General features: G+C 50.4%; 1 protein-coding gene across 4 annotated transcripts in view; it reads left to right on the top strand.

The window, feature by feature from the left end:
- Positions 1-1,361: 1,361 nt before the first annotated feature.
- Positions 1,362-16,496, top strand: part of P2ry6 (pyrimidinergic receptor P2Y6) — a 37,666-nt gene continuing 22,531 nt past the window's right edge. Inside the window, exon 1 of one of the 4 annotated variants that reach the window (XM_076938832.1) lies at positions 1,362-1,552. The gene's annotated coding sequence lies outside the window, so the exon portion shown is untranslated. Of the gene's footprint in view, positions 1,553-12,451; positions 12,712-16,496 lie in introns of those variants that run through there. The other 3 variants (XM_076938831.1, XM_076938834.1, XM_034519289.2) reach the window with 3 other exon arrangements.

Raw genomic sequence — 16,496 nt, 5'->3', positions numbered from 1 at the left:
TCAATCCCTGATGACTCTGCTTGGGACTCCAGGTCAGAGGATGACATTTCAGAGTCTGGAGGTCCCTTTCCCCTAGCCGGATCTTAAGAGTTAGAAAGGAAGAAGAGAAGGAAGGACAGTGACAGTCAGGAGGAGCACTGACACTCAGGAGCATCCAATCTATCTATGTCGGACACTGTCCTGTTCTGCACTGACAGCCCTCATCTTCAGCATCCCTTCAAACACCATTCCTCCCTTTAGTCTGAGGCTGAGTCACCAGCTGAGCGGCCCTGAGCAAGCTACAGTCTCAGGGCTTCTGTTTCATAGTCTATAAAATGGATCAGGACTCCAAAGTCCTGGCTGTTCTGAGCACCAGGAAGCAGTTGCTTATGGTGTAGAAAATGTCACAAACCTGCTCCCAGGCTCTCAGGTCTGCCACCTACAAGCCATGTGACATTGGGTAAGTCACTTCAATTTTGTCTCAGCTTTCCCACTTTTAAAATAGAAGTCATAATACTTCTGGAACTGTTTTGAGAATTAAAGGCACTAAAATAACTGCCCTGGGACCGAGGCCGTAGCTGTGCAGGTAGAGTGTTTGACTAGGGAGCACAAGGTCCTGGGCCGGCTCCTCAGCACTGCATCAACCTGCCTTGCTCTCTGTGCTTGTAATTCCAGGAGGCAGGAAGTGGAGACAAGAGCATCAGGGGTTCTTGGGGACATATCAAGTTGAAGGCCAGCCAGGGATGCATGAGACCCTGTCTCAACATACAGATAGATAAAGAAGTAAATGAGAAAATGGAAGCCCCTAGTGCATAGTAGATAATTGCAAAATTATACTAATTCTTCTCCCTTCCCCACCTCTCCAACCTCACCAAGCCAGAATTATAAAGTCTAAACTGGAAAGTTGGAGAAAATCACCATTCTTCTCTTCTCTTCTCTTCTCTTCTCTTCTCTTCTCTTCTCTTCTCTTCTCTTCTCTTCTCTTCTCTTCTCTTCTCTTCTCTCTCTCTCTCTCTCTCTCTCTCTCTCTCTCTCTCTCCCCCTCCCTCCCTCCCTCCCTCCCTCCTTCCCTCCCCCCCATGCGTGCACACACACACACACACACACACACACACACACACACACACACACCATCGAGAGGGGATGGAGTAGGAGAACGAGTAGAAGAGGGAGGCAGAGAGACGGAGAACTATAAAGAGGGAAACTGAGGCTAGGGAAGTGCTGGAGTAGTTAGGGGATCCAGAATTCAATCTAGCAGCATGCTCCCACCCTCGGAGTCGTCCTTTGCAGCCCGTGGCGCCTGTGTTTAACAATCTATCACCGCCTCCTTGTCCCACCAAGGGCAGGCAGCCCAGCCCTGTCCTGACTGGGCGGGACTCCAACGCTGGGTGCCAAGGCCACCGGGCCACTGCCGCTCCCAGGCCGGTCAGGCTTAGTACCGCAAGAAACCTGGTAGGTACTCTTGGGACCAGAACTGAAGCACCACCCACGGCCCTTCATTAAAGTGGAGGTTCGCTTCCCAGATCCGCAGCCTTGACTCGGGACCCACACGGATTGGTGCTGCGCAGCGCAGGTGAGGGCGCACGAAGGGCGGGACACAGAGGTGGAAGGGACCAAAGAGACTGGAGGTGGGGATGCGGGTACAGGGGGTGCAGGACAGGCCTGTCGACTGTAGGCTCCTGGTTCCCCAACCCCGCCCCCCCGGGGGGTGGATAGAAAAACAATCCCTTGGAGCAGACAGAGTAAAGAGTAAGGGGGAGGGGGGGGGGATTATTGTATACAGTTGGTGTGAGCGTGCTTGTGTGCCACATGACTGACCGATTGTGGGGCCAAGAAGTTTGTGGTGTCTCTGACTAGGGGTGACTTTGCCTTGAAATGCAGACAGGTTCCACAGGGTGGGTACTGGTGTAGCACAGGTGTGCACTACCTGTGCTGGATGGGGGTTGTGAGGTGTCTGCTTTGTCGGGTACAGGGGCTACCATTGCTTACTGCTGAGCCAGATGATGGAAGGCGACCAGCATCTGTGTGTTGGTACCACTGAAAGCCTTCCTCCCCTCCTTCTCTTCCCCTCCCCTTCCTCTCCCAGAAACTGGGTCTGCTGTAGCTCAGAGTGGCCCTGAACTCCTGATGAGCCTCCCTCCATCCATCTCTCAAAACACTAGAATTACTGCTAGTAGCTGCTGAAAGTTTTTCAGAAACCACAGATGATTCTTTTATACCCAGGATTTGGGACAGTGCAAGCTCACTCACCCTGGATATAGAGGAGGAAGAGTGTCAGAAGCCAGGCTCCCTGACCCTTTCATCTCCCACCCACTTAGTATGCAAGGGACACTTCTCTGAAACCTCATCCTTTATCTCCAAAATTCCTATGGACTTCTCGCTACTGTTTCTGCATTTGTTTTCCTGTGAAAGCATTGGTATGACAAGTCTTCATCTCGAGGGCTGACTTAGGCTTGGCAATCCACTGTGTTTATCCAGTGATGGGAGCCCTCCAGCACTCCACCCCCAACTGACTGGGAAGGGTTGGTTGAAGCATGTGGCTTCCCAGTTAGGTATGTATGGTGTGTGTTACAGGAGGATGTCACTTTCGATGTAAGGGGCAGAAGACCTGGAGCTGGAGGAATAAGGGTCTGTACTGTGCCTGAGGGACCCAGAGGGGCCATAGCGAAGGAGCTTCCATAACAGCCTGGTATGGCCAAGGCTTCCTTATCATTCCAGCCTGTTTCAGACCCCAGTTCTTGCAGGAATGGGGGTGGGGGTGAGGCATGCCCCTCAGTGCCTCAGTTTTTTTCTTTGTAGAATAGAGATATTAACAGTACTTGCCCTATAAGGTTACTGTGAGGACTGGCTCACTTTCCGTATATAAATAGTTTGCACGGTATCTGACACATGAAACACAGGTGGTGTCAGAACTGTGATGACAGTGATGGAGGTCCCCACATGACGAGGTCCCCACACACCTCCAGGAACTCACTTCTCACAGACTGAAGGGGTGGTCAAGTGGAATCTCAGAGCCCTCCAATTTGAGCAACTGTGGAGTGCCATTCCTGTCCCAAACTGTGTCATCTGAGCTGCTTTCTCAGCGACTCCCTGTCTCCTGGCAAGTCGCAGGCTAAGAGGGGAAGTTGTAATGGCTGGGAATAGAGCGTGGGAGAGATGCTGAAGGAGATGAGAGCAGCCTGGGGCTTAGATGAGTGCCTCTCCATTCTGAGAACCACTGTAAGAGACAGACAGATGGCCTGTGCACTTCAGGGGTAAGCTTAGGACTTACGAGGGCAAAAGCTGGCTCCCTCTGCCTAGAACAAGGAAAGCTGGGATGAGCAATACACAGATGTTTGATCCTTGATCCAAAGCAGTTCCTGGGAGCAGGGTGTGAGAGGGGCAGGCTGTGAGATTGGAATTGAGCAACTGGTCCACATGGGCCAGGAAACCCCTCAGGCTAGTAGTTCTTATTTCCTGGGCTAAAACATTTTTGTTGGCAGCATAGGAGCCCCTATTCCTGCTGACTTCATAGAGCCAGTTTGGAGATGGTGCCCAGAGGCCTTGGAGGACAAGGAGACATAAAAGGCAGTGTTGGAAGCTGTGGAAATACTTTGTGGGAGGGCATAAAAAAATATCTCCTGTGGCTAAGTGCTATGAAGGGCTGCTGAGAAGTCCAGGCAGAAGCAGGACCTGCCACTGTCTCTGTGGTACACTGTCACCAGGCAGGGACTACTTCTTTCCCAGAGATCCCATGAGCTATTCCACAGGGTCTAGAGGACAGAGCCCTGCTGAGCAGCAGGTGTGGCCCTGACAAACTTAACTTTCTGATTATCCAGTGATGCTGCTAGGAGGTGGGGCCCAGTGATACTGGCAACACTTCTGGCCTGCTTTCCTATAATCCATAATTCTGGACACACTTGCCTAGTGTTACTGGGTGCTTAGATCCATAAATGCACCACCTCCATTTCCCTGTATTTCAAAAGAAACTGAGAAGCAAAAATTTGTAAAAGAAAATGGATTTATTAACAGTTTGGCCAAACCATGGGGAATGAAGGTCTAATTTCTGCCCCAACACTCTTAGGGCTATCTTAGAATTTACAGAAAGACACAAGAAGACCAGGTGTGGCACATACTCTTAAGTCCCTGTGCTTAAGAGGCAGAGGAGGAGGATAACAGTGAGTTCAAGGCCAACCTGGTCTACATAGTAAGCTCTGGGATAACCAGCACTACATAGAGAGATCCTGTCTCCAAGAAAAGGCACAAAAGTAAGAACACACATAAATTTAGCTGTGAGACAGGTTAATGCATCTTTTCCAGAGTCGCAGGTGACCTGATCCATGGCTGCCCTCATTTCCCTTATACAAAGATTTTCATTCAAACTTGAAAAGAAGAAAATAGAGTCTTAAAAATCCCCTATTTTTCTTTGCTTTTGGTTTTCAGGGAAATGGGGACTTGAGACAGGATCTTGCATAGTTCAGGCTGACCTGGCACCTACTATTTAGTGGAGAATAAATAGCTTGACCTCCTGATTTTCCTGCCTCTGCCACACAAATGTTGAAATTACAGAGTGCTGGGATTGCAGCTATGGACAGCTATGGCCTGCAAGATTTTCCCCTCCCATTTGTTTTCAAAGTCTCAAGTGGCCCAGGTTAGCCATGCATTCCCTGTGTAGTGGAGGACAATCTGTGACTTCTCCTTCTGCCTCCAACCCTGAGAACAAGGGTGAGTCGTGGAGCGCCATGCTCAGGTTATGCAGTGCTGGTGACAGAACCCTGGGCTTCGTGTGTAAGGAACAAGCTCTCTACCAATCGAGCCTCAGCTGCAGCTCTAAGATAAAATACCCCCAGGGCTATAGTGAGGGGGAGACTCCCACCTATTCTGGGCCTGGGAGAGTCCTTGGTTGTTGGTTCTGTTCTTCAACAGTGAGCAGAACCGTTTCCCAAGTCTTCCCATTCGCCTGTGAAACATACTAGTTTTTCCAAGTGTAGAGAAGGTGGAAACATCATAACCGCAGGAGGAGGCACAAGCCTCTTTCGGTTGTTGTTTTGGTTTCTCTGAGACAGTGTCCACTATGTAGCCTTAGCTGGCCTGGAACTCACTATGTAGACTAGGCTGTCCTCAAACTCACAGAGATCCACCTGCTTCTGCCTTTTTGCTGGGATTAAAAGAGTGTGCCACCACTCCCAGCTATGTATAAGAGTCTCTTAGAAAATTTCTACTCCCCTCCCCATCAGGGATTCAGCATAATTACCCTAGTAGTCTAAGATTATCCAAACATTCTAAATGTCTGTAACCCAAGCTCCAACTTTCTATACCCTTGACAGCAACATGTCCTGATTCCCACTCTAATGCTCCAGGATTCTGCACCCCAACACCTCACTGCCTCCCACTTGGGCAATCTGACATTTACAAGCTACCAAGAAAGAAGCAGAAATATTGGAGTTTGGTTCAACAGAAATATTGGCGAAACCCAGGAAAGGTCCCTTCCCTTCCAGCTAGACTGGATGAAGGCTGGACAAGTGCTATGCTCCCAGGAATGATGATGGTGAGCCCAGGACATTCCCCTCCCAACACACACACACACACACACACGCGCACACACACACACGCACGTGTGTGTGTGTGTGTGTGTGTGTGTGTGTGTATGTGTGCACATTAGGCAGTGGAGTAGTCAGAGTAGGTGTGGCTCTCAGGGGTGATTGAACCCAGTGGAGGGACCATTTGGGTACTGCTCAGGAGGAAAGAGTTGTGAGGATATTGGGTATCTCTGAGTGCCATTGGGAGAACGACAGGGGAGAACACATCATAAGGAACCCCAAAGCCCAGCCTGTTTTCTTTGATTGATACCTGCCTCCTCCACAAGCCTTAGGTGGACAGCATCCAGTGGCGCTGCAGGAGTGCACATGCGCAGCTGGGCTTTCGCTGTGTGACTTTTATAGTCTGATTCCCTCTCCTGGACTGAAAACCTGACAAGCAGGACTGAAATTGCTCATGCGCCTCTTTCCAGACATCTGTGTAGCAGAATGTCATTGTGCAGGGCAGTCCTGAGGCGATAGCTGAATAATGGCTCGTGAGTATGTGGATGAGTAGAAGCAAAAAACAAAAAACAAAACAAAACAACTACCAGATCATCTCCCCGCTCTCCCAGCTCCACCCACAGAGAACTTAATCTCAGTTCTAATGCTGACAGCCTGTCCTCCAGGAGAACACTGGAACCGCTGAGGGTTCAGGTGAGGGCTGGTGTCGCCCCTCCCTCCTCCAGGCATTTCCACATCAGTCCTGCCTGAATCTTCGGACTGAAAGAGGACCTGTAGCTTCAGGAGCAGTCCAGGCAAGCAGGCAAGAACACTCTAAGGATGGTAAATGAGTGGAGGGAGTCCTGGATCCCACACTTGGGAGGCAGGACGAGAGTGGGAGTGGCCTAAGTCCAAGCAGTAAAGAGGGGAAGGGTGGGCTGGGCTCAAGCCCAGGCTCCCACTGTGTGCTCCTCCAGTCCAGACACATCTGCCTTCATTCCCTGCTTCCTCACCTTCCCATCCAGTCATGGAGCCCTACTGCTAACTCTTTTTCAGTTCTCCAATCTCTACCCTTATGGCACTGTTCCAGCTCTGGAATCCTCCCCAGCCTTTTCCCTCAGGCCCGCATCTGGCACAGTGGCTTCTCCAGCCCAAACCCACTGTCCTTTCTCTTCTTCACAGGGGTCACTGGGCTTCTCGGTGCCCAATATTCCAGTCACAACACAGTCACCCCAGGTGACCCTTCCCACCTTTCCTAGTGTGTCTGATACCCAATCTTCCCCACTTCCTGCTGTGCTCTGAGGCAAGAATGGTGTGGTTTCAGGGCCAGCTTTGGTCCCTTCTGGGTTATGTCAGAGACTCCACAGGACAAGGCCCTGTGGGCTAATACTCCCTCTGTAATTCAGCAACCGCATGCCTTGTACAACCTTAATGGGCCCTCTCTGTGGAAGCCTTGAGTGCGTCTCACCATGGCCCCCTCTCCGTCGCTCATGGCTGACACTGACCTCACCAGAGGGCTAGAAAGTAAGGACATCAAAAGAGAACCACAAAGAAGAAAGGACGGTTCTACCCCCGTCCACTAGTGTTTTGGTCCCTGGACTCCATTCAGAGCCCTAAGCACGTGTGCTTCCTTTAGTTCTTCCCTTGACTCCAAGTCAATGTCTTGTGGGCGCCTCTCTCCTGAAGGCCCCTCACTCTGTCATTCCTGTCTCAGTGACCAGGGCCTTCACCCCCAACCCCAGGACCTCAGGTAGAAAGAGAAAAGCCCTCCAGCCGGGCGGTGGTGGCGCACGCCTTTAAACCCAGCACTTGGGAGGCAGAGGCAGGTGGATTTCTGAGTTTGAGGCCAGCCTGGTCTACAGAGTGAGTTCCAGGACAGCCAGAACTACACAGAGAGACCCTGTCTCGAAAAACAAAAAAACAAAAAAACAAAAAAAAAAACAAACCAAAAAAAGCCCTCCCATCCCATAGTCCACCAACAGCCTTGTTTCAGAAAAGCTTCTGGCATTCTGGAGTCCTCGCTTGCCTAAGGCAAAGCTGAAAGGGAGCCAGAGCGTTTTCCTAAAACACCGGGTTCTGATCTTCATGGGGCACTCAAGCTGCACCCTCACAGAACACACAGACCTACAGAGCTTGGCAAAGGCAACTTTCTCTTGATGTTCTTCAGATCGTCTTTTGGCTCAAGGTCAAAACTTCCACCCTACCTCAATGGCCCCGTGCATGGAAATTTCACCAAACACAGACATCCCTGAAAGCATATTATTACCGTGGGAGACTTTATATGGGTGACTAGGAAATGTCACAACCTTGTCTTTTTTAAAAGACTGTGGTTTCTTTGCTTCCCTCTCCCTCCCTCCTTCCTTCCCTCCCTTTCTCCTTTCCTTCCTCCCTCCCTCCCTCTGTCTGTCTGTCTGTCTGTCTGTCTCCATCTATCTCTTGCAGCCAGAGCTCACAAATGTTTAATTGATTGTGTTGTTCTCAGCGAGCACAGAACGTGAAGCAGGATTATCCTAGCAATTGGCTCCACCCAATCAGGCAAATATTTGTCTCCTTTTTATCTGGCGAAGGGGGAGTTGGGGGGAGGTGTGGTGAGGAGCTATAAATCCTTTCTGCTTTTTCTCTTTCACTTTGACTCCTAGGATGCTTGGTCACCATGTTAGTCTGGGTTTTTGTCTCTGATAGGATCATGTGGTACACGTGACCATTGTCTGAGCCATCCAGCTCTTTCTGGCCGAGTGAGAATCAAAGCACACAAAGAGTAACTCTTCTGAGAGTGTCCAGTGGCTTCTTGAACTCTCTCCTTTACTTGATTGTCTCTTCAGCCTCGTGAAACATGTGTTCAAATGCGTAGGGTGTGCGCCAGCAAAGCATTGTGTTCAAATCCTTGATCTACTACTATGGAGCTTTAAGACTGTCAGAGAAATAGCTCAGAACTGTAAGGATACCACTGCATCTCCCTTGGCTAGTGTGGGAGGGCTAGCTGGGCTAGTCTCAGGGCTCAGAACGAACAGTTCCTGGCACATCATAAGCTCTGTCCTGGGAGGGCCAGTGGGAAGAATCTAGTTCTGTCTGGAGTATGCAGTAGCTGACCTCCATTGGAGATGCCTTCTAGTAAGTTAGGCCGGGCGTCAGCCTGCTGCACTGACACTTCCCAGGATGCTCCAAGGTGCAAAGTTCACGCTTTTAGATCACTAAAATTGAGCTGATATGTGGCCAGGTTCATACAATAGATCCAGAAGCAGCAGAGGAGCTTGGACTAGTGCCTGTGCCCTGATGCCCACCCTGTGTTCCCCAGAGGCTGGATTCTGAGCTGAGCTGTAGACAAGCACTATCTGTCTTTCTTTGTTCAGGCACTGAGTCTCCATATTTAGCCCAGAATAGGCCTCCACCTCCATGGTGTTGGGATTGCAGACATGTACCACCACATCTGCCAAGAACTGTGTCACTCTCATCACTAAATCACCTAGAAGAGCATAGATGGCAGGAGAGAATCCAAAATACAAGAAAGTGGAGGGTGAGGCTTTGGCAGAGTGGGCAAGCCTCCTCTGCCTGGGAATGGCCCTGTCCCCTCTAGAATTCCCACTAGCCTACCTCCTGCCCTTTGAACTCCAAAACACAGAGCGACCTTACATCCATTTTTATGTTGGTGTGTACACATGTACCTGTGCCTTCTGAAGGTGAGAGGACCACTTCCTGGACTCTTCTCGACTCATCTCTTTGCACTTATCTCTTCTCACCTCTTTGAGGCAGGGTCTCTGTTTCTCCTGGTGCAGTGCGTGTGCTAGACGTAGCTGTCCTGGTGAGTTTCCATGTGATTCTCCTGTCTTTGCCACCCATCTCACTGCAGCAGTGCTGAGATTACAAATGCATTCCACTGTATGAGACTTCTTACTCGGGTTCTGACTTAGGTCAGGCCCTGCGGTAGGAGCTTTTGCTCTCTGAACCTTCTCCCCAGGCCTAGCACATTACCGTGAGCCAGTGGCTGAGTGGTTATGTCAAAAGCTATCTTCTGAAGGACTTTTGCTTGTTTTCTCTGTGTGGTCTGGCCAGGACCTTTCTAACAATGAGCCCACCATACCACTAAGTGGCCTTAAGTGATCTGTGTCCATGGGAAACCTTGTGACCTGTCTGTGAGGGAGCAAAAGTCTAGCAGCCTTTGGAGAAATCAGGCCCTTTCCTTCCATCTCTTTCCGTTCTGCAAGAGCCTTGCACCATCTTGCTGCTAAACTAAGCTTAAACCCTGCATGGGCTCTGCTGGACATGAGTCCATAGGTATGCTGTTGTGTGAGTGTGTGCTGTAGACCTGTGTACTGAGTCTGAATATGGTGGAGATACTTCAGTGAGGGATACACCATGGGCACAGGCTCCCTGCTCTTCCACTGGGTATCTGTACTTTCCTAAGATGGCAAACAGCAGCCCCAGGATCCTGGTGGGATGAGTTGAAGGAGCACTGTGGCTCAGCTAGAGCACCCCCTCCACCCCCAGTCTGAGTACACCACCCAGATTACTAGCCAAGAGCTTGAAGTGACACCAACGCCCAGGGAGGCCACATCTCCTCCTACAGAGCCTGACCAGGCCTCTCCTATTCCAGACAGAACAGAGAATGGCCTTGACACTCTCACATCTTGAAGGTGGCAAAGAGCCACTGGACAGAGGCCTCGGGACCTAGGATATATAAGAGACCATCCCTACCAATGGCTCCTTCTCAGTCCTCAGTGGGCAGGAAGAGCTCTCATCTATTGCTGCAGGAAGCAGTTCTGGAAAGGGTAGCTATACCAAGGAAGGCCAGAAGGAAGATGATGAGCTTAAGCCAGTGGTGGTCACTGGGGACAGGGCTCTCAGGGTAGCCTGGCTGTGTGGGAGCATCTGACTTACTGTAGGTGGCTCAGGGCAGAGAGGTCGCTGTGGAAGAAGGCTCAGTGCCTATTGCCTTTGGGCCACTGAAGGTCTGAGGCTCGTGGGGCTTCTGGCCCTTCCAGAGAAGCCCACACCCAGAGCTGAGCTGCCAGAGCCTGCTTAATCCCCTAAGCCTTCCTCCTCTTCTTATGCAACTGCTTTTGTTCTGGGGAAAGATGAGGAGCCTGTGGTGGCTGTCACCTTACAAATCTCCTATGGCATCTGCGCTGCCCTGGAATTGTGGGCCTGGGAAAACACTACTGTGGGCTGGGAATTCTGGAGTACCCTGGAGTGAGATATGTGGGCAGCACAGGCAAAGGCACAGATGCACAGAAGCACTGTACCCCACAACGTAGATGTGAAAGCACACCCTGACCAGCCCCACACGTGTGTGCGCCCAGCATTCCTACACGTTGACTTCCATGTCCTCCAGCCTGGAAGCCGACCCTCGGAAACTTTGGGCTATACCCCCCACCCCAGTATTTTCTTTCAGGATTTTCCCTACACGGGGAGAGAGGGATCTTCCTGGCAGTGATCTGCTGTTGGGTGGGAGTGGAGGCTTCTCTGTTTTCTCTGAAGTCACACCTCTCATCAAGAGAAGGACCTGCTGCCAGGGGCTCTCTCAGGGTCTCAGGATGTGAGGAGCATGAGACATCCTCTGTTATCTTGCTCTTCACAATGCCTTTTGTTACTGTGATGACAAGTCTTCATGATATCACCAAGATGAGGGTGCCTTCACTTACTACTATTACTCAATATTATTATTACTATTTCTATCATTATTGTTATCATCAGCATTATTATTACTACTGCTGCTGCCACTACTATTCTTGCTACTACTGCTACTACATCTTACAGATGGGAGAACTGAGATCCAGAGAGAGACGGACACTGGTTAAGGTCACACAGCAAATTCAAGCAGAGTTGACCAGTGCCATCTTACCCTTGGAAAATGCCTTCTGCCTCCGAGGCTTAGACTATGAGAAATGGGCTTGATTTGGAGCCTAGGGGATAGGGCAGGCTGGACCACCAAGCAGGCCTCTTTATCTTCCCACACCCGGACCTGCTTAAGCTCCCTCACACAACTCCGCTGTGAGGCTCTTTTATGTATTCATGCCAGGGAAGAGGACCAAGGGACAACAAGGACACCCCTGCCTTGCCTTGTGACCCAGGCCCAGAGCCTCTGCTGGGGTAGGTCAGAGGGTGTATTTCCTCTCCTGGCCTGCAGAGGGCTTGCAAGCCAGGCTCCGGGCACAAATCAAAGCATTGGCATTCCAAACTGAAGCAGTCTCCAGGAAGATTGTCTGGCCTTAGCTCCTGGCCTGCTTCAATCCTGTAGGACCTGGGGTGCGGTCTCCTCCAGGCCAAGTGGGCTTCTTCAAAGAGAGACAGAAGGTGGTACAGGGAAAGGGAGATCTAGTAAGTCCTGTTACGTCCACCTGAGGAGACCCCTAGCTCTCTGCCTGACACACCTCTCTTAATTTTTCTCTAAAGCTCTCACCTCAGATCAGAGACTTAGCTCTGACCCCTCGCTCATAGTAAATGTCACCATAAGAGCAGGAAGGGGACAAGGCATAATCCAACTGACAGGGAGGGGCTGTCCAGGCCAATCAAATACCCAGGCAGAGCTACCTATTGTCTTCTCCTGGTCCTGCCCAAGCTCCTGGATGGACTAAAGTTAGGGAGAAATAGAGTCACCCCTGTTCTTCCAAGCCACCCTCCTTCTGAGGAGCCATTCTTGGTCCCTGAGGAGTGGTGTCTGGACATGCATGGTTGGAGTCACAGACAACAGATTTGTTAATCTTGGGGTCTGGGTCTCTCATAATGAGCCTTCCAGGCACCGCTGAGAAAGCAGGGTAATTGTTCCCTGTGGCAGTAATGAGCAGGAGCCAGGCTCTGTCCAAACTTGAGAGAGGCCAGGAGGAGAGCTGGTGTGTAGCTAGGAGCCTCCCTGTGCCCAGCCCTGGGCCTTGAGTGCTCCTTCCCTCCATCTTCCCAGCAACCCTCAGGCTAAACTGATGGTCCAATGGTCCCCATTACTAGACTGAGTGGGAAGAGGGGGGGGGGAATTGAGGTGGCAGGGGAGTGACTTGCTCCTAGCCCGGCAGTGGCTGACTCAGCCTTGTGCCAGACACTTGAGCAAGAAGATCTCCAGACTGAGCCCTGAGATACAGTGTCACTTCCCCTCCTGGTAGTCCCAGTTACCTCATCTGCCACCTCTCAGACTCCTGCACTCTGTGGTACATGGACGGCCTGGTGGTAGGGGCTGCTTCAGGAGACCAGCTTACTCCAGCTCTCGTGGCTTGCAGGCGGTTGCTGTGTCAGGGGGAGTTTTCAGGTAAGGGTGCATCCCTCCTCCAGGGTTTGCCCACCGTGCACACCACTACAGTCCTGGGTGCAGTGGGCTGAGCAGGTGTGGGTGGATATGGGGCCTTCTCCTTCCTCTTCATTTCCTCTACCTAGTTCTGCCCGGAACTGTGCTGCACAGCACAGAGGGACGAGGCAGAGAGGACTGGAGTGGAGGAGACGAGGACATGGGGACCTGGCTGTGTCTTGAGTGGAGAGGTAGAATTCTGAGGCAGAGGTCTGAGTTTATCTTCTGAATGAAAATAGACATTTTTTTCCTTTCTGAGCCTGAACTTCTTACCAGTGAATTCGAGTAGCTGAGTGTGTGTCTGAGTATTGTCTGTGCTAAATGATATAGCATATATGTATATGTCTTTAATCCCAGAAGCCAGAAATCTCTGTGAGTTCAAGACTAGCCTCTTCTGCAAAGTGCATCTCTTGTGAGTTACAGGCCAGTAAAATCCTACCTCAAAAAAAATCCAAAGACCCTGTTTTGTGTCAAATTTTAGAGAATAAAGAGGGCCCCTCAGGGAGGGCCTGGGCGGGACTCTTGGAGCTGCTCAGGCGCCTTGGCAGAAACTAACAGGAAGGATGCTAAAATACAATGTAGCCTGAGGTTAACCCCATTGGGAAAACTGATTCCCTGAGTCCAGGCATGGCTTGTTAAGGGGAAGAGAAGCAGAGTAATTGAATGTATCTGGGAAGCGGGCTACATCTTTCTGAGAGTTTCTGTTCATATTTGACTCTGCTGATCCTGATGGAGGGAAAGCAGGCAGAGGCCCCGTGTTTGGTACTGCTACCTCCTGAAGGTACAGGCTAGCTTTGCAGCTGACTCAGTGCTGGGATTACACGCATGTACCAGGTGCTGTGCCTTCCATGGTGCATCTGCATGTGTATGCAAGACTAGGGTGTGAATGTGTAGGTTGTGAGCATGTGTGGAATGTGCGTGCCTGGACACACTCTCCAGTGCCAGTGCGGGGTTTGCACTGCTGGGACCCTGTTTGGCTAGGGGCAAGGTTCAGCTTGTCACAAAGCGTGCATGAAGCCCTGGGTTGGAGCCTCAGCACTACATGATGCTGGACATAGTGGTGATTATCTGTCATCGCCCTACTCAGGATGTAGAAACAGGAGGATCAGAAATTCAAGGTCATCCTCAGCTGTGTAATGAGTTCAGGACAACCTGGAGAAATGACACCCTTATATATTTTTTCTTTTTCTCGTACTTTTTAAATTTCCTTACTATTTGTTAGTTTACCAGGAAGCAGGGGCGTTACAGTCCAGAAACTATCATCTCTAGCCTGTCCTCTTGCCTCACCCTGGAACTGTCCCTACAGACTTCACTGGGGAGGGGGTGTCCCTACAGGACTTTCTTCAGTGCTGAGAATCTGTCTGGCTGCTCTGTGCCACCATCCTCCCTCTGAGGCTCGGAGCTGGCTGGGAGCCTCAATTGTCCCATTGAATCTTTGTGACATCCCAGTGTCTTCTGGAGATGCTGCTAGTATCCCATTTTACAGACAGGGAGATGGAGGTCTGTGAGGAGAAATGCCTGTCTCAGGAATCAGGGAATTCAGTTTGCTGGAGGCAATACTGGCAATTCCAAACTCCTAACTCAGTTTTCACTATTGCAGCCTGGCTAATGTACTAGCTGTCTGGCCTAGTGAACACCTCAGTGAAAGAGCAAATAACTCCTTTGACACAAAGTTGAAAGTGTGTGACTGGGGAGATGGCACTGTGGTTAAAGTGTTTGGCATGCAAATGTGAGGATGGAGTTTCGAATCCCCAGAACTCATGTGAGGGAGGTAGGTCACCCATAATTCCAGAGCCCAGAAGGTGAGAACAGGAACAAGCTGGCTAGCCAGACTAGCTGTACTGACATGGTCTCGGCTCAGCTGAGCCCCTGTCAATGAATAAAGTGGAGAGCAACTGAGGAAGATTCTAGATGCCAAACTCAGGCTTCAACACACACCCATGTGTCCCCATACATGTGAACATGCATGCACATACATCATATACACACACACTTGAGAAAATTGGAAAATAAAAGAAACAGTGCCTGTTAATTTACCCAGCACCCAGGAGGCGGCAAATGTCTCAGGAAGTGATGATGTGCATCTCAATCAAGGTGAGCTGCATCTTGGAGAAATTAAAGCATTGTCTTCGGCTTAGGCAGGATGGTCATGGGTGCAAAGCCAGCCTGGCCTTCACAGTGAGTTCAAGGCCAGCCTACTCTATGGAGTGAGTCCCTGTTTCAAAAACAAAGCAAAAGTTTACTTAGATGAATAAATTAACAAAGCTGGGAACAGAGGCGTACAGCTGCAAGCCCAGCTGGGAACAGAGGCAGGAAGATCAGGAATTCAAGGTCAGCCCTAGTGGCAGACAGAGTCCAAGCCCATTCTGAATGAGACCTTGTTTCAGACCTAGAGCTCTAAGCTGAGTTTTCCTGCATCTCTGAAGGAGGAGTGAGTTGTCCACGCCTGTGATTGACTCTGATTTAGGGAGAAGACCTGGGGCCAGACTCTCATGGAGCTGAGTCCATAAGGCCTGGCTGCACAGTATGCTCTCTCACCCGCCCTGGTCCTGGGCTACTTCCCCATTTGTCTCTGAAGTAGGTTTCTAGGGTGGACGTGGGGGCCCAAAATCCTACTCTTCCGCTCTGACTGCTGGTGTCTAGTTAGGGTCAGAGCCATAGCCTGGGCACGTGGCACGTGTTTCTCTTCTCCCCTGCCCAGTGCTGGATCTGATGGTCATAGCTGTGTGGGAAGCAGGCACATGTTGGTCTATGGCTGGAGCCCAGACTGCATCAGTGACATTTGTGCATGTGCTGAATACCAGAGCCCTAGGAACTAATAGACCCACTGTCCCCTTAAGAACTTATAGGCTGGGGGAAAAAAACCAAGAGCAGAAGTGTGAGTACAGACTGGTGAGATTGTTCAGGGGATAACGATGCTTCTCAAAGGTCTTACAACCTGAGTCCAATCCTTGACCAGGGAGGAGGGATGGTTAAAAAGAGAACCAACTCCTTAAAGTTGTCACCTGACTTCCACATATATTGCTGAGGCCAGTACACACACAAGCATGTGTGCACAGATAAATAAATAAATGTAATTAACAACAGAAAGGTCTGCAGCAGTTGTGAGCTGAGCTAGGCATCCCATGACAACTCTAGTTTCCATGGCCTGGGACAAGGTGGGTGTTTTCTGTGACATTGAAGGCAGCTCTTAGTCCAAAGTGAGAAAACCACTGTCTCTGTCACACCAGAGAAATAGAAACAGCTGCTATAATGAGTTCCTGAGGTCCTGAGTATGGCAGAGGTGTTAAGGGGCAACAGAGCCTGGGGAGAAGAGAGGTTTAGAAACAGCTGGGTTGGAATCCAGGCACCAGCATCTCATAGCTGTGGTTTTCACACATGTTATTACACCTCTCAGATTCTTAGTTTCTCTATCTGGAAAATGGGATCATAGAACCTACCTGACCAGCTCCTAGAGCAGGTAAAAGGAGGACATGTGTATAACATGACTTGTAGGTCCTTAGGAAAGGCACCCTGGAGGAGACGTTTCCCTGGGCAGAGCTGAAATTTAAGGCAAAACACAAAACTCATAAGATATCAAAACCTAGGCTGAAGAGATGGCACAGAAGCTAAGAGCACTTGCTGCTCTCACAGAGGACCCAGACTTGGTTCTCAGCATTCACATAGTGGCTCATAGCCCTCTGTGATTCCAGTTCCTGGGTATCTGATATGCACTTCTGACCTCTGGGGGCACCAGGCAGGGATGTGAT

Source organism: Arvicanthis niloticus, chromosome 1 (genome assembly GCF_011762505.2).
Source record: "Arvicanthis niloticus isolate mArvNil1 chromosome 1, mArvNil1.pat.X, whole genome shotgun sequence".
NCBI lineage: Eukaryota > Metazoa > Chordata > Mammalia > Rodentia > Muridae > Arvicanthis > Arvicanthis niloticus.
Note: the sequence above shows the minus strand (reverse complement) of the source record. Positions and strands in the feature narration are given on the sequence as shown.